This window comes from Rattus norvegicus, chromosome 17 (genome assembly GCF_021556685.1).
Source record: "Rattus norvegicus strain SHRSP/BbbUtx chromosome 17, alternate assembly SHRSP_T2T, whole genome shotgun sequence".
NCBI lineage: Eukaryota > Metazoa > Chordata > Mammalia > Rodentia > Muridae > Rattus > Rattus norvegicus.
Genome location: NC_141550.1, coordinates 67554900 through 67572971, shown reverse-complemented (window position 1 = coordinate 67572971; position 18072 = coordinate 67554900). Strand labels below are relative to the sequence as shown.

The following is an 18072-nucleotide window of genomic DNA, read 5'->3' as shown; positions in this document are numbered from 1 at the left end:
TAAGATGGAGGTTAAATATCTTACAGCATAAAACTTAAGTGTACAGCTCAGTGTTGTTTAGCACACGCGTGAGGTAGGGCACGAGTTGCCGATATTACATGAAACTGTTCTTTCAGTTGTGTGTCTGTCGGTTGTGTATCTGTGTGGAGTAGACTGTAATGTGATATATGTATAAATGTACGATCTTTTTTTTTTTTTTTCCGGAGCTGGGGACTGAACCCAGGGCCTTGCGTTTGCTAGGCAAGCGCTCTACCACTGAGCTAAATCCCCAACCCCTAAATGTACGATCTTATTATTATAAGTATTTATTAGTGTGTGTTACACATGATAAGGCGTCCATTATGGAATTTTGATGAATATAATGTTTTTTGAGGATATTTATCACCATCTTACTCTCCCTTGTCTCCCTCCTGATTCTTTTCAACTTCCCCTTCTACTTTCATGTTTTTTGTTTGTTTGTTTTGTTCTGTATTGTTTGGGTTTTTTAACAACCCCACGAATCCTGCTAGGATCACTTACAGGAGTACAAGTTGGAGGTGATGTAAAAGCCCATGGGCACCTTATGGGTGGCTACATCACTGTAGAAAATTTTCTCCTTCCTCTAGCAACCTGTAACTGCCTATAGGTCCTGAGAGCCTTGTGAACCCCTGCCTCCTCCATTATGGAATTAGGAAAAGCCCAATCTTTGGTGGCAACCAGAGCTGCTGTGAGTTTGAGACTGGTACCACCACGTCAGGCCCAGGAGGCAGCGTTCCATCAGTCCCCCCCCCCCCGACTGCCACATATCCTTTCTGCCCCGTGCCTTGGACCTTGGAGGGGATAACGAATGTCCACTTATGGTTGAGTATTCGACAGTCACTTACGGTCATTTTTTTTTTTAAAAAACATGAAAACTGCACTTATAAAATTTTCTCATAATGTAGAATAACCTATTTAATAACTATCTGACTAAAACTTGAGCACTGATGTACTTTAAGATGAAGACTCAAAACAATTTTTAAAATAGGGGGATACTTCTAAAGAAAACAATAGATTTAGTACGGGATGTGTCTCAGTTGGTAAAGCGCTTTGTCTAGCATGCTTGAAGCCCTGGGTTTAACCTCCAATACTATGTAAACTGGATGTGGTGGCACATCCTGAAGTGGAAACTTACAGGTTCTTTGGAAAGTCAGTAGTGTTGGATGGTGTTTTGCTAGGGCAAACATGTGAAAGAGTGTTTCCCTGAAGCAGACACAGATGAAAGAATGTTCTGCTAAAGCAATCATGTAAAGGACTCGTGATGAAGGATTCTTCAATAAAGACATGCATGCATTGGTCCACCTTACATGTATTGTTGAGTTCTATTTGTCGAGAGTCCATGGAGAAAAATGCACCAAAATCTTCTGGTGATGTGCTGCAGTTTCTGGTTGCTTCCCTGGACTCAGATGATTGACAGAATGATGTCAGCTGAGACAGACACACGTGCTGAAGCAAGACCCACGGAGGACATGTGATGTTTGGAGTGAGTATAAATAGAACTCTATGGACAGTGATGAAGACAGAGCTTGGCTTGCTGGTAGAGCTAGTTGTGCAATGCCTGTTGGTCTTGAATCTTCGCTGATCTTCAGTTCCCCGAGAGAGGCACAGCTGAGAACTTCTCCCAACATTTCTGCTGGTCCCTCCTGCTGCTGACTCGTGCCAAGGCTGAGGCCTGGCTGTCTCTGCTAGGTAGTGTCACTGCTGCTGATACCTGTTTGCTATCTCAACTCTGAACTACTGAACTAGACTGCTGGTGTATCGATGAAGTGTTTGTGAGTGGGCCGAGTTGCTGCTGCCTGCTAATCCGTGAACCGAACTGCTGATTTCCAGACAACACAAATGGAAGTTGCTCCAAAGAAGCTTTCTAAACAGGTTCACTTCCCCAGTATCCTTTCTTTCCCACTACCTCTGGTGGGCTAAAAGGGAAGTTAAATCGTTTAAGAATCATTAAAGTTGGGGCTGGGGATTTAGCTCAGTGGTAGAGCGCTTACCTAGGAAGCGCAAGGTCCTGGGTTCGGTCCCCAGCTCCGAAAAAAAAAGAACCCAAAAAAAAAAAAAAAGAATCATTAAAGTTAGACTAAAAAAAAAAATTAAAGCTACACACACCTGTAGACCCAGCACTCAGGAGGCAGAGGTAGGTGGATCAGAAGTTCAAGATCATCTTCTGCTAAACAGGGAGCTCCAGGTCTACCGAGAAACAAATGTCAGACTCTCGAAAAATAAAAAATCTGATTTTTGCATTTCTTTCCATTCCTGTTACGCATTTATTCCTATAACCAGTGCATGGAAATTGTAAGTAGTAAAAGTATAGCTTGTCCAGAGAGGTGAAGAAGTCTGACCTTTGAAATTGAGGGTGAGGTGCTAGTGAGATGCTTTCAAACCTGACGACTTGAATTAGGTCCCTGGAATCCAACATGGTGGAAGGAGAGAACACATTCCTGCAAGTTGTCCTTTGACCTCCACTTGCATGCTGTTGTAACACATGGCCTGAATACACAGGCGAGCGCATACACACACATTTACACACACACACACACACTCTCCCTCTGGGATTCTTGTTAACAGCGGAAGGCAGCACGTGACCTGTGAGCTTCAGATGTTTCACAAAGAGGATCTAGGGAACTGTCTCTGAGTCTAGTCAAAGTGGCTAACGTATGCCTAGAGGAAAATGCAAGTATAACGTAAGTGACGTGTGGAAGACTGGGCCTCTCGACTATATTATATGGTATCTGAGGTTATAGTGTTGACAAAGAAAGAAAAAAATAGGTATCCTCATGAAGTTCAGGAAAGAGGAGAAAGATGATAAAATTTCCAGGCCAGCTGGATTTACCACTGAAAAAAATCAGGTGAACTGGTTATGACACCAGAGGTCGACTTCTGACCTCTGGCGCACCTGCACACGCACACACGAACATGCAAACGCAAACAAATACAACCTTTAAAAAACATCAGAATTGTGGAGCCTGCTGTGAGTTCCCTTCTGGGAATTGTTTTTATCCAGTAAAAAGAGCCGTCCTGTCTATATGGACGGGGGACCTGTGTCCATTTCCTAAAGCAATGAAACACACAGTCATTCCTCAGGATAGTTTGCTGCGATATCCAACTTCTTAGAGGTGACTGTGTCTCTCACCCAAGGAGATGGTTGGGAGAAACCTGGCACCGTTTCTTACTTCCACAGAGGCTCTGCAAATTCTGGATCAGTGAGAAGTTGCTGAATTAAAAAATTGTAACCACTTTGTCAGGTCTCCAGGAGTTTAAAACTTTCCCACGGGAGTATGTTTACCTACATCTGATGTGTAGGCTTAAATGAAAAAATAGTTTCCTATGGATTCATGCATTCTAACACCTGGCCCCTGGGGGGCTTTGAGGGGTAGGGTATGGAGTCTGTGGGAGGTGTAGCCGTGCTGGAGGAAGTACTTCATTGGGACGGAGTCTGAGCGAGAGTTTATAACCCCATTCTGTTTCCAGTTTGCTCTCTCTGTACTTACGTTTGAGAATGTGGCCTCTTAGCTTGCTGTTCCACCTGCCGTCCAGCCACTCTTCCTCTCGGACAGTAAACCAAAACAAACAAGTGAATCCTTCCTTCCATACATTGCTTTTGGTTATTGAGCTTTATCTCAGACAAAGAGGCCAACCAAACAAAAAACAACAACAACAAAAAGTAGCTAACGGACATGAGAATTTGGAAGTATCAAGTCCCAAACTAGGTAGGGATCCTTCCAACATTTCCTGACTCTTACTGTATTAGTCACGGTCCTTTAGAGTCACAGAAATTATGGATGGTCTCTATATAGTAAGGGAATTTGTTATGATGACTTACAGTCTGTAGTCCAACTACCCTAACAATGGCTAGCTGTGGACTGGAAGTCCAAGGATCTAGTAGTTGCCTAGTCCCACAAGGCTAGTAGATTCAAACACATGTGCTGGCAAGTAAATGCAAGCAGGCAAAGAAGAGTGAATCTTCCTCTTCCAATGTCCTTATGTAGGTCTCCAGCAGAAGGTGTGTACCACCATCCTGGATCTGGGACTATTTTTGTCCCAGGCTGACCTTGAACTCAGAGATCTCCTTGCCTTAGTTTCCTGGAATTCATAGCCACTATACCTCAAGATCTCCATGCCAAGATCCAGGTCAGAAACTTGTGTCTCCCAGCCTCAAGAGCAGGATCACAGGTGAGGCCTCCAATTCTGGATTGTCGTTCAATCCAGATATTGTCAAGACGAGAACCAGGAACAACCATTACACTTACCAATCACTCCTTTTCTTTGTGAGGGTCTTAACAAGGCAGGCAGTCAAGATGGACATAGGTTTTTCCTTGGGCCTCGGCCTAGGCATAGATGAGTGCTATGCAGGTTTTAGTGTTTGAATGTGAAATGTCCTTCCAGTCTCATCTAGGGGTACTGTTTTGAAGTGGGTAGGGCTTTAAGGATGCAGGAATTAGTTGGAGAAAGTAGGCCTCAAAGGGGCAGGATTTTGAAGGCTATACCCTGGTCTGCACCGTACCATTACCATGACAGCATGATACACACTAAAACCACAAGCCAAAATAACATTCTGCTCTCTTCAGTATCTCTGTCATGTATTTGGGTGTAGTGTAAAAGTGACTAAAAATTACTGAAAGTAGGCAGGTCAGATATTCCCCCAGGGAAATCCACAAGAAGCACCACAGATTTGACCTGCAGATCCAACCAGCATAAGAGAAAATAGTGTCACATTCAAAGAAGTCACAGACCCAACCTCTGAAGTCCTGATAGAGTAGCTTAGGTCTTTCCTGTGGGCTTTCTGCAAATTTATTATCCCCCAGGTATTTCAAAGCACAGAGAAAGGACTTTTTTTTATCTTTCTAGAGGAGCTGGGAAGATGGTTCAGTGGGTAAATATGCTTGTTAAGAGAGCATCTGGTAAGAGGACCAGAATTTGAAGTCCCAGAACACACATAAAAATTTGAGTATGAGGGGTTGGGGATTTGGCTCAGTGGTAGAGCGCTCGCCTAGGAAGCGAAAGGCCCTGGGTTCGGTCCCCAGCTCCGAAAAAAAGAAATTAAAAAAAAAAAAATTTGAGTATGACTGCAGGCATTGATGTGCTGGTCTGCTGTGGGAGGCAGAGACAAGAGGATTCCTGGGCATTGATGACTACCAGGCCAACTCCATGTTCAGTGAGAGACCCTCTTGGAGGAAAGGTAACAGAACAGGACCCTGCTGGCCTCCAGATGCACGTGTGTGATGGTTTGCATATGCTTGACCACTATTAGAAGGTGTGGCCTTGTTGGAGGAAGTGTGTCACTGTGGGGGTGGGCTTGGAGACCCTCCTTCTAGCTGCCTGAGGATGCTCAGTCTGTTCCTGGCTTCCTTCAGGTGAAGATGTAGAACTCAGCTCTGCCTGCACCATGCCTGCCTGGATGCTGCCATGCTCCCACCTTGATGATAATGGACTGAACCTCTGAACCTGTGGGCCAGCCCCAATTAAATGTTGTCCTTTATAAAACTTACATTGGTCATGGTGTCTGTTCACAGCAATAAAACCCTAACTAAGACAACATGTACGGGTATATGTACCTGTACAAGCTCATACACTACACTGCATTAACATAGACATGCACAGCACACACAGACACAGACACAGACACAGACACAGACACACACACACACACAGAGAGAGAGAGAGAGAGAGAGAGAGAGAGAGAGAGAGAGAGAGAGAGAGAGATTCTCTTTAGATATGGTCCCTCATTCCAGGAATCTATGACTATGCAAATCTTGAGTTCCCACTGCAGGTGCTTATCCATAGGTTCCTTTGTTTGCTGTTGCTACCTCACAGGTCATTCTACCACCGTTGCCAGGACTCTGTTCTTCCTGGTTCTGTGCTTGCCCATTAAGCTCCACTGTATGTCTCTTCAGTGTCTACAGATGTAAGACTCAGAGGGTTTGCCTGGGCCTCTTTGTTCCTTCAGGGAGGGAGTGTGGGATATCCTAGGAAATGCACTCCTTCATTTCTTTCACTTGGAATACATATAGGAATTCATATAGGAAATTAAAATCCCCCATAGCATTCTCGCATTTTGATTATCATAAAGAAATTAAAACATGCAAAAAGACAGGGAAAAGAGATTTATGGTTCCCTGTGTGTCAACCACATGTGGCCGGAGCAATGCTCAACACATCATCTTGCTCATTGTGTTTTGGGCATGAATCCCACATGACTGAATTAGTCTCATGGGAGCACATGTCAGTCAGGAAGCCATTATTGCTGACTTGGTTCACTTGATTCAGGAGGAGCACACACATTTGTCAACTGCGAAATGTTTTTTCTCTTTGAACGTAATAAGCATTGAAGTGTCATATATAACCTCGGCCTCAGTAAACTTCATTCACCTTAGCTTTCATGGCTGTTGTAAATTCTATAGTGGCAGCAGGGCTGATCTAGGAAAACAATTTCTTCTTCATTTATTAGCCAGTAGTCTAAAGAAGAGTTTTCCCTTTTATCATCTTTACTATTTTTAAACAAACCACACACACACACACCCTAGTAGCTGTGTGAGCTCACGCATTCAAAAAAAATTCATCATATTCTAATATATTACTGCCATTCATTTTGACACTTCCGCCTAATTTGGCTTAGCCAGTTCTTTTAGTGTGTTTCTATTCTGGTCCCTTTTATGGTAGGAGAAACTCTGTAGCAAGTCTTACAAAAGCTTCTTAAGGGTTCCTCCTCCTTGCCTCATAATAAAATCTTGACTCACTGAACAGGACTAGCCTGTCTCTAGCTTCCCAACTGGTGCTTCTTCTCTCAGGAAGGCTTGCGAGCAGCCCCTACACTCTTTGTTACCTAACACTGGGTTACCTAGCACTCCTGTTTCCTTCCGGAGTTGGCTGGGATCTTCTTCTTGAAACTCCTACACTCTCTTTCCCTGCTTCTTTGTTATTTTCTCTTCAAGATTCTTCTCCCTACCTCAGAACTCAATAGATTCTCTCAACACAGAGGAAGTTCTTAGAAAATATTTGTTTAATTGATGGGTAACCAGTAGCTGGAAATAATTAGAATTTATGTTGTGTTTTGAGATAGGTCCTCACTCTGTAGCCCAGGTTTTCCTTGATATCCTTGACTAACAGCAAAATCTGGACTGGCCTCAAACTTGAGATCATCGTCCTTCAATTTTTTTTAAATTAATTTCTTTTTAAAAAATTTTTTTAAAGAATTATTTATTTTATTTATGAGTACACTGTAGGTATGAGACACACCAGAAGAGGGCATTGGATTCCATTACAGGTGGTTGTGAGCCACCATGTGGGTGCTGGGATTTGAACTCAGGACCTCTGGAATAGCAGTCAGTGCTCTTAACCATTGATTCCTCCTTCAATCTTTTGAGTACTATGATTATGGACACATACAGGAAAAGAAAGTAAAGTTAATGTTTAAAAGTTTAAAAAAAGGAGGTAAGAGTGATGGGATGGATCTCTTGTTTCTTATAGTTACTTTTTTTTCAGTTACTTTTTGAAACAGTGTTTCACGCTGATAGCTCCCCAAGGCATGCTTGGATCTCATAGTGATGATCCTCCTGCTTCACCTCCTTGAGCTGCTCAGATAATAGGTGAGAGCCATTGCTCTGATTGCTGAGTCTTTACTAGATCTACAAAGTACAGAGGGGACCTAAAAGGGAGATAGGACCATATGAAAGGGAGAAAATAAGCAAGAGTTGATCAGAAGTAGAGGATGGGCAATGAGGGGAACATAATCATAGCTTTTAGGACCCAAGATGCTCTGGATTCTAGATTCTCGTCTTCTCTCCCTCTCTCCCTCTCCTCTTCTTTCCTCCCCTTCTCTCTCCAGGCTAGGATGGAAGCCAGGGCCTTCCATATGTCAGTCAGGTACCCGAGATCCCTGAGCTACATCCCAGGTGATTTAAAGGGAAAACCACATATTAAACACTGACTTGGCTTTTCAGCAAAAAAGTGCAATGTATAGAGTGTACAGGTTGTGCTTTATTTTGGTGTAGATTGAGTAACTCACCTAATGTCTTTCTTAAGAATGCTTAGGACACTAATGTAATTGGAAAGTTAGGGTTCCTCAATCTACAGGGTAGGAAACGCATCTATGAGTAGGGCACAGTAGTGCCAGGCAGTCCTTCCAACCTGGGAGGTGGGAGGCAAGAGAATAATCGATGTGAGTTGAAAGCCGGCCTGTGTTAAAAGAGTGAGATCTTGTCTTTGAAGAAGAAATAGGTCTGTGAGAACAATTAACTAGGAAATAGTCTTAAGCCTAGTAAAAGGCAACAAGGTATCACTCAGGGGGTGGGTGAGATGGCTCAGTTGGTAAAGACCCTTGCTCTGAAGTCTAAACACCACAGGTTGAGCATCAAGATCCAGAGGGAAGAGAATAAACTCCCACAAAAAGACCCAGTGCATGAGAGTCCAAGAAGCCTTCTTCCAAAATGCACGCTTCAGCATTTGAAAACTGTTCGTAGAAACCAAGGAGCAGAACGGGTGTACGGTAACTGTGAATATAGTTCTGAGAGAGCCTTTTCATTCGGGAAAATTTCGTACAACTTCGAATAATGCATTATAGACAGTAAGCAACCGGCGCATAAACGCAGATAAGTAGGCAGCAAGTTTTAAGTAAAGTAAATGCAACATACTTTTTTTTTTTTTTAAAGAAAATTGATAAAGGCAAGGTATTACGAGTCTCAATTCTCTGGGAAGCGACTAGGTTTCTTTGCTTATCTGAATCATTGTTGTCTCACACTGAAGTCGGGGAATCTGTAGAGAAGGGCGGGACAGGGGTCGAGGTCCTGGGGACAGCGGGTCCGGAGCGAGGGGTGGGCTTCCAGGATGCTGCCAAGCTGGGAGGCCCGGGACCCTAGCACTTGCTTAGAAGATGCTAAGCTAAGCTGCCTACCTACAACTGGCGCTCGGACAGCTACAGGGCGGGGCTTGAAGAATGGGCGGGGAGAGACGGGGTGTGCGGCGCGCGCAGAAGCTCAGGGCGGGGCGGGGCGGGGAAGGCATCCTGCGCGCACGCGCCAATCACAGATGCCGCGAGATGGGTGCGCGCGGAGAGGCCGGGGGAAGTAGAAGGGAGGACTCGCGTTTTCCACTTAGCCAATCACTACGCAGCGCTGCCATGACGCTAGGCTCTCCTGGGCGCCAAACGCCAGTCGGCGGGCCGGGTGGGTGAGGGCGCCGGGGTAGGGCGCGGGGCCGCGCGGGGGTGGGACTTCCGCAGGGCCCCGGAAGTGGGATCTGTGTGTTCTCATGCGAACGGGAAGGAGCGTTGGGGATCTGGAGTCTCGAGGTTGAGACATTTTCGGGCCCGAAAAAGGAAGGATCAGCTGCTGTCGCTGCCAAGCCCGCGCCCGCTCTTCTTTGCTGTCTCCGGCCCGGCCCGGCCGTGCCGCCTTTTCTTGCCGTCTCCCTCCTCGGCCGTCCCCGCGTGTTTTGCGCGGTCGCCGGGCACCGGGGCTGCGGCGACGAGCCCGCGGGCGGCCGGTCGGGCGGGGCGGGCGGCTGACAGGTGAGCGGGCCGTCCTCGGTCACCGACGGGGCGGCCTGCCCCGGCGCCCCGTGCTCGGACCCGCGCCTCCACCAGCCTGTCACCGGGCCGCCATCTTCCCGGAGGGACTGGGCCAGTGGCGGGCAGGGCAGGGCCGGGCCCGGGCGGGGAGGGGACGGCACAGGGCCGGGGCCCAGCTGGGGCCGGCGCTGGGGAGGACAGAAAGAGGGGCAGTGCCGTGGAGGGACCGGCAGGGCAGGCTGGACTGTGGCCCGGGCGGCCGGGGTTAGACTGGACCTGGGAGAACCTGCGGGCCGGGGTCAGACCTGACTGACACGGCCCTGGCCGGAGAGGACTGGAGCGAAGTGAGACGTGTGCAGAGTCGTCCCTGAGGCCGTGTCCCCGAGGCCCTTGCGGGTTTGCCTCTGCAACCCGAGGAGAATGGGCTGGGGTCGCAGGCCACCATCGCCCCGAGGGCAGGCGAGCGAGCGCCGGGGACCCGCAGTGCGGCGCCGGGGCCTCGCCCCCCTCGGTCCCGCCGGAGACCGGCCAGACAGCCGCACTCGCTGCTGCGGGGAGAGATGGCTCATTAGGGAATCGCATTCCTTTAGAACCAGGAAGTTAGGATCCTGTTGCTCGTTTGTGTGTTTGGAATGCTGCTCCCTTTTCCCCTTACACTTGATAGACTTGAGCAGGGACGACTTTGAAATAGTTAAGAGGAAAAAAAAAATCAAATGAGAAGATTCACGGTAACCGGTCAGGAACCTCTTAACCACCTGCTTCTTAGTGCTGTATAGTAGAACATTGAGTTTGTTTCAGAGTCGAGGTCATTGCATCTTGTGACTTTCAGTGGATGTAATCTTGTTAACCCCCCTCATTTTTTGGTGTAAGGTGGCTTTGAATTTGGACTGACTCGAAATGTGAGAAAACGACCCGGAGAAAATGATCTCAATCTGCCTTCTCACTGGCTGAGGAATACTTTGTCTTAATCATAAACTGAAACTTTGAAGTTTTCCGTAACCGAACAGAGGGCTTCCTTTCCATGGCTGCAGTGGAATTAGTTTGTAGCACACAGTTAAACAAGGGAGTTTGTAATAGGGACAGTAGCAACTTAGAAGTGTTTCTTTTAGGATATTTAGCTACTCCCCTTTTCAAGTTGAGTTGGATATTTAAAATGCACTTGCAGTTTGTTTTGAGTTCGTGTTTGCAAGACCACAAGAGGAGATTTTTGGTGATCTTTTAGTATATTATATGCAGTTTTTATACTCTCCTAACTTGATTGGCTCCCCTTATTTACATTCAGGGTTAATTTACAGAAGTTGAAATGGTTGAGGCTTTTCCTTCGTGCTTATTATACCAAAAGCCAGTTTTTTTTCCCTTTTTTTTTATTAACTTGAGTATTTCTTATATACATTTCGAGTGTTATTCCCTTTCCCGGTTATTCCCTTTCCCGGTATCCGGGCAAACATCCCCCTCCCCCCTCCCCTTCCTTATGGGTGTTCCCCTCCCAACCCTCCCCCCATTGCTGCCCTCCCCCCACCAGTCTAGTTCACTGGGGTTTCAGTCTTAGCAGGACCCAGGGCTTCCCCTTCCACTGGTGCTCTTACTAGGATATTCATTGCTACCTATGAGGTCAGAGTCCAGGGTCAGTCCATGTATAGTCTTTAGGTAGTGGCTTAGTCCCTGGAAGCTCTGGTTGCTTGGCATTGTTGTACATATGGGGTCTCGAGCCCCTTCAACAAAAGCCAGTTTTGTAATCAAGCTGTACAAGGAATAGTTTAAGGAGGTTTGTTGGAGTTGCTAAAGTAGAATGCTCCCTGAAAGTTTACTTTTTAGTTAGTACACTTTCCCTTAAAACTTTCACTAGTTAGAAGTGTATTTCATCTCCTGTTTGGAATACTAATGTGACTCGAGTTGACTTATTTATATGGATAGAAATGGTATGGCTTCTTAGTCATTAGAAGATATCCTGAGCATGCCTTTAATCCCAGCACTAGGGAGGCAAAGGCAGGTGGATCTGAGGCCAGCCTGGTCTACAGAGTTACTCTCAGGAGTACACGGAGAAACCTGTCTTGAAAAACCAGAAATAAAAAAAGAAAAAAGAAAAAAAGAAAAATTATTCTCTTGGTGACTTTCTCATCTGAAAAGTCTCATAAGACTGATGAAGCACGTAGATGTTGTCTTTTTGCTATTTTTATGGTTACTGAATTCCAATTTTTTATATTCTGCCTTATAGCTGTCAATTTTAATTCATTACATGTCTTATTTGTCTCTAGCATAGAAGACAGGTTCTGAGGCAGCATATAAGTTTGGAGAAAGGAGTTATACTATATTTAGTAGGAACCAGAGAGAAAATAGATGATGATATGGGCGTAGAGGTTTGCTAGCATTCATTTTACCACATTCTGTAGAAGAGTGGCAAACTTAAGGAGCAGCAATTTCATAATCATGTCCTGGGGTCTTGCCCATTTTGTAAAAAAAGAAAAAGTCCTGAGATTTGAGGAAATAAATTTATGTGACTTACCTAAGTATGTACAAAAATGTATTTGAACTCCGTGGAAACAAATATTTCATTCACTTAACCACCTGTTTTCATGAATTCTTCACAAAGTTAAATGAAACGAAATTCCAAAATGTTAATCGAGTTTGTATCAGCTTAATGGTAATTAAAATAAACAGTGCCTTCAAGTAGCAGCAGCTACTCAGATTTGCAACAAAATTTACAAACTTTTTAGACTTGGTTGATGTTACCAGCAGGAAAGAGCTGATAATCTCCTCTCACTGTGGCTTTTAGATCATGGAGCATGCACCCGCTGAAATAGGAACTAGGATTATAGTCTGTGTCTAGTGAGGAGTGATGGTTGGTGGTCTGCTGCATAGGTTATGTTAGTTCCTGTGAAGTCCATTTGCTCTTACAGAGTAAAGGCGGAGTTTACAGCACTTTCCTAACACGCATGCTCTTGTAGATACTCTGAGGTTTAAAGTATATCCCTTAGTTTCAGATTAGTAGAAGCAGGAAGATTGTAGTATCCTCTTGTGATTTCCACCATTGCACCATTTCAGCCTTTTTCTGATGGAAGGAAGACAATGCAGGCTGGAGCTGAGTGTTGAAAAGGGTTACTGCTGTGCTTTGCTTGTATTATTATTTCAGGTCAAGAAATCTCGTTTTTTCTGTGAGAGTTCATTTTAGAGTACATAGTAAGTGAGTAATAATAGTATTATTTGAGAGTTAAATTTATGAACCTCAGTTTATTTGAAATGTTTTGTCCTGATTTACTTGACAGAACAGAGGATTGAACCCTGGTACTTGGTTATGCTAGGCAAGACCTTTACTCCCAGCCCTCTTTAAAAAGATTAAATTTTTTTATTTAAGGTAAAAATCTCACCTAAGTTGCCCATAGGTCTTCAACGTGCCTGACAGTAGCTGGGATTACAAGCAAGTACCACCAGGCCAGCTAGTTTGCTCCCAGTTGTTAGACTTGTTGATGTTTTTGGAGCTGATGTTCTCTGCAGTTACCTTAATTAGAAATGGATTTTCTTATTAGAGCATGGAATTGAAATAGTAAGCTTCTAAATTCTCTTAAGAAAAGGAAGGGGCCTTTTGTTCAGCTGCTAAGGACTCTTGCTCTCAAGCTTGCCTACCTGAGTTCATGCCCTAGAATCCATATGGTAGGAGAGTACCAATTTCTGCAAGTTATCTTCTGACTTCTGCACACACACTAAATATGTAAATGTGAAAACAAAACCAGACGAGAAGGAAAATAAATTCTAACTTGGAAATATTTCCCCTTAATATTGTGCTTTACAAGCTGCTTTATTTCCCATGTGTAAGTGTCTACCTTAGAATGGGAGAAGTTATTAGCTGTGCTTCCTTCCTGTCATTCCTTGCTCTCCTCTTCCACAGCTCTTTTTCTGTATTTATAAAGTCAGCCTCTGCACCACTTTTTTGTGGAAACTGTCCTGACCCCTATTTTACTCATGAAGGATTTGTGTTGGAGTGATGCTGCTGATTGTGTGATCTTTCTCTTCCTTGCTATACCTACCACCCTAGCTTCTGAGGCCTAGGCCTTTGAAAATATTTTGTATTTAACACAAATGGAAAACGTACTGCTTTGTTATTTTTTGGAGGAAGCTTAATATTCACTGATAAAAGACTCAGGTGTCACTGAAAATATCTTTTTGTAGTTTGCATGCTAAGTCTTCCTTAAAGCTTGTTAATCAGGGTGGTTCTTATTTGCTTGGTCAAAATAAAGTGTTCCTGTATTTACAAAAACTGTTTTTGCCATCTATTACCAGATACTGCCTTTCAGGCACATCCTGGTTGCTTGACCCTTCCTAGAAACTTAACAGGACAGCTCTAAAATCTTTGACCTGCCCACTGTAACCTACTGTCTGTTTCTTCATTTTCTGCTCCACCTTCTAGGCCATCCTCTTCTCTGTTCCTAACCTTTTCCCATGGCATCGCTGTCTTGGCTCTTGGTAGTTTCTTTGCTTGAAATTGGATGCCCCACCCTACCCTCCAAAATGTATTGTTTTAAAAAGTTTTGCTTAGTTTATTAATATTCTGAATTAATTCCTGAAGATGGCTCTTCGGGGAATCATTGCTAGTTTCTGAGTTTAGACTGGGTGCTTCTTATTTGTTGCATCTTATTGACAGCACAACTCAGGGACACTTCTTATGGGGAAGGTCTCTTTATGCCTGTGACTGTTTTCCCCGCTTGAAACCCTGGTGTGATGAGAGATGGAAGCATGGCTATGGACATCTCCCAGGTGTGTAAAAGAAATTGCTGACCATGTATTTGCCGGTATCTGTTAACAACACTGGACACCTGAAAAGGCTGCATTGTGAAGTTTCTTCTAGTTTATATTCTGACTTTTTGTAGCTGTATTTAATGGATAAAATTGTTTAGGCGCAGTTAGTAATTAAACTATTAGACCTCAGATTTCACTGTCTTCAGTCTTTAAAGATATTCGGGTAGGTTTTTGCTTTTTTTCTATCTTTTGCTTTAAAATTAAATTATTATTAACAGAACCCAAAATAATTATAGTATTTCTGACATACTTTTAATGTAATATTAAAGTCATATGCACTGGCATTCAGATGCTGGTGACAGCTACATGCTCCCTTGATAGTTACAGTTGTCATATGTATTAAGTCAGCCCTTGGCTCTCTTTTATTTCCTTTCCTTGCTGTATTTTTCCTTCATTTTACTTACGGCACTATAACATGCCATGTACAGTATTTATTTGTGGTCTGTTTTCTGTACTCATATAAACTCCGTGACATATACAAGGGATTTTTTTTCTATTTTATTTATTCATATGAATCCAGATCCCAGAACAGTATCAGAATCATAAAAGGCCACAAATGACTTGTTTTTGTATGTGTATGGGGGTGCTGTGCTGGGAAGTAAGCTCTGTTTGTCCCAGGCAAATGCTCTAGAGCATCTCCCTGAGGAATTTAATAAACCCCAGCCTTGTGTGGTGAGAAAAGCAAAGTATCTGGTCTTCATTTGGATGTACCTGGTGCCTGCTGAAGTAGGAGTGCAGCCACTTCACCCAGTGTTCAACAGGTCAGAGATGTGGGCCTGGAGGGAAGTACTGAGGAGAGAGAGGAGACGAGAGCAGCACTCTCAGCAGAGAATGACGTTGTAGTGATTCTGAGGTAGTCAGAAACAAAGAGCTTGTGACAAATTAATGTAGAAATGGCTTAATGAGGTGAAAAAGCCGGAAGAAGTAGGTGGTGGCTGGTCTTGTAGGGCCTTGGATGTCCCTGTGTAGGTTGAGGATTTTGTTGTTTATCCTGAGAACATCAGGAAACACTTGGAGTGTTTTTAAGTAGTGAATTACATGATCAGGATTGACTTTTAAAAATAATTATTTGGAGCTGGTGAGGTTACCTGAGCAGGTTAAAGGTGCCTCCTCCAAACCTGACCTCCAGATCCCACATGGTTGAGAGGGAGAACCAGTTCCTGAAATTTGAACTCTGCCATATACATGCTATGGCATGAGTCCATATGCATAGTAAAGTAAAGATAATGAAACCGAGACATTTAAGAAGATTCTTGTTCTGCTTTATGGAAAGTCATATGGAAGAGTCAGAAATGAACTCACAGACATGGATTTTACTTAGGGGCAAAATGCAGACTCCTCTTACTTCCCTTGGTCATAGTTGAAAAGGCCTAGTTCCAGTCTACACGAAGGGTAACTTGGTCAGATTCCTTTAGTTTGTGTTGTGCAAAATCATGCATGCTTAAAAAATAGTTTTAAAATATGCCTTAACTCTGCTGCCATTTATCAGTTTTTTAAAAGTATATTGTTAGTTCAGATTTTATCAAGGCAAACTAATGAACATTCTCTTTTTAATAACATCTCTAAAAATAGGAACGTTTTCATGTTTCAGAAAGCTTTGTATTTTTATTGTCGATTGATTACAGTAAAGGATGCAAACCCCTTGGCCAACTTGGTGTAAAGTTACAGGTGGCTTCAATGGTGAAATGAACTCTTGATGAACCACGGTTTCAATGCCAATTTAAAAAAATTACCTTGTACAACCTTTCTATAGGCTGGGTGTGATGATCACACTTGTAATCCAAGTGCTTGGGAGGTAGAGGCAGAATGATCAAGAAGAGTTCAAGGCCTGGGCTATGAGGCCCCAGCACTTGGGGTAGGGATGGCATTAGTCTGTAAAGACTTAGACTTTGTTGAGCCCTCCTTTCTCTTTGTTGATTACAATATATCCTTATGTTTCATTGTTGAGATTTATATCCTGCTGGGCACCTTCACTTGAATTGTATTTCTCTGCTTTAGTAACTAACAGTAACTTCTAAAAGTAGTCCCAGTTACTTTTTAACCAGAGTCTGCAAAGAGGGAAATTTTTGGTCAAGTTGGAGAACACTACTACTTCTTCCTAATGGCTTACAAGGGATCAGATTTCCTTTTGGGAGGACACTTGTATGGGGTGTAGTCTATTGTTTGCACCACTTAGTTGTTATTATGTGAACAAAAACTTTTAAAAAGTAGAGTTAAAGTACTGTGATAAGAGCATAACACCCCCTCCCCACTTTAACGAGGTAAACATTTAAAAGACAATGTATAGTATTTAAATTTTCCGTCCTTGGGTCTCAGGGATTCTACTTAATGTGGGTACTTGGTTTTATTCTCAGACAAAACTGCCTGGCATGATTATTAAGTCCTGTTACCTTAGTGGCTAACACCCATACTTCCCAGTTATTGTTATCATGCCAAAATGCAAATTACTGTTGGCCTTTAACAGGTCAGTTGGAGTACAGACCAGTTGTACAAATGAGTAATTGGTGAGTCAGCATATTTGCTTCTTCACACCCTTAGGGAGGGAGAGAACCATGAGGAAGACCAAAGGGTGAAATGCTAGAAACTGTGTGCCCAGTATGTGTTCTGTACTTTTGCATAGTTCTTATGCTTTTCTAAATATGTTGATAAACTAAAACCTTTTCTATTGAAAATGTCCTTCAGGATTGGCTAATTTAGGGTGAATTAAATCTAAACACAAAAAAGATTGGAGGTAGAAACTAGAATTGCCAAAACCAAAAGTGCCAGAAGCACTTGGGGTCATAGAATTTAAATCTCCGTGACGTGGAAAATTCAAATTGTTTCTATAGATTACTTCCCAATTCAGAATGATGGTGTTTTAGTAGGTTTCAATCAAACCCAGGGACTCTCTTGTTTTACTGTGTCTTTCAAGTTCAGAATATTGAAAGTACTTTTCATTGTGGTGCATAATAAACTTTACTCCAGTTTGATGAGTTTTTAACTTTGTTGTTGTTATCTGTCTGGAATTACTAGATGCTCAATATAGTGTTAGGTAAAGATTAATACCACTTTGAAGTATTACAGTCATTTTCTGACATTTTTGAGTTTTGTTTGGTCTGCACTCTTTTGCCAGTTGAGATTTGGTAACTAGTTATCAACTGTCAAAAAAACCAGACTGAAGTATACAGAAGTTGTACTTGGTTAGAAATACGGCTAGCTGTTTAGTGACAGAGTTAGGACTGTTAACTTGTTGCATTCCCGGGTCTGGATATGGGGCTGGGAATGGCCTCAGGCTAATACTCTTCTGGCTTTTCTCCAGTGTGGACCCACCTCTGGCTGCACTCTTTAGCTGCATGCTCAGTCAGAACACTTGCAAGTCTGTAAAACCAGTCTTGGCATTGGTGAAAATATTTTTACTTTTGTTGCAGAACTTCAAATTTTAATTTTTAAAGCTAAGTGGGGTAGGTGCCTAGAGAGGTCAGAGGCATTGGATCTACAGGGAGTTGAAACTACAGGCCACAGGCAATTGTAAGCTGCCTCATGTGGGTGCTGGGGATAGAACTCAGGTTCTTTGGAAGATCAGTACATGTTCTTAATCTTAACCACCATTTTTCTAACCATAAAAGCAGATTCTTTAAGAAGATTTAAAAAATACTGAAGGAATATTATTTGTTGCTTATGATGGGGTATGTTCTGAAGTGCGGATAGGCTGTTTAATTGTTATGACTATTGAATACCTTAGAATGCTTAGCACAAGCAGGACAGGCTAGTCACTCACCTAGC

The 18072-nt window shown here is 43.3% G+C and overlaps 1 protein-coding gene across 8 annotated transcripts in view; it reads left to right on the top strand.

Annotated features, from left to right (window-relative positions):
• The first annotated feature begins 9243 nt into the window (after positions 1 to 9243).
• The window catches only part of Larp4b (La ribonucleoprotein 4B), a 78795-nt gene continuing 69966 nt past the window's right edge, over positions 9244 to 18072 (top strand). For 7 of the 8 annotated variants that reach the window (XM_087590760.1, XM_087590759.1, XM_087590758.1 and 4 more), the window contains exon 1: positions 9244 to 9519. The gene's annotated coding sequence lies outside the window, so the exon portion shown is untranslated. 8 annotated transcript variants of the gene reach the window in all.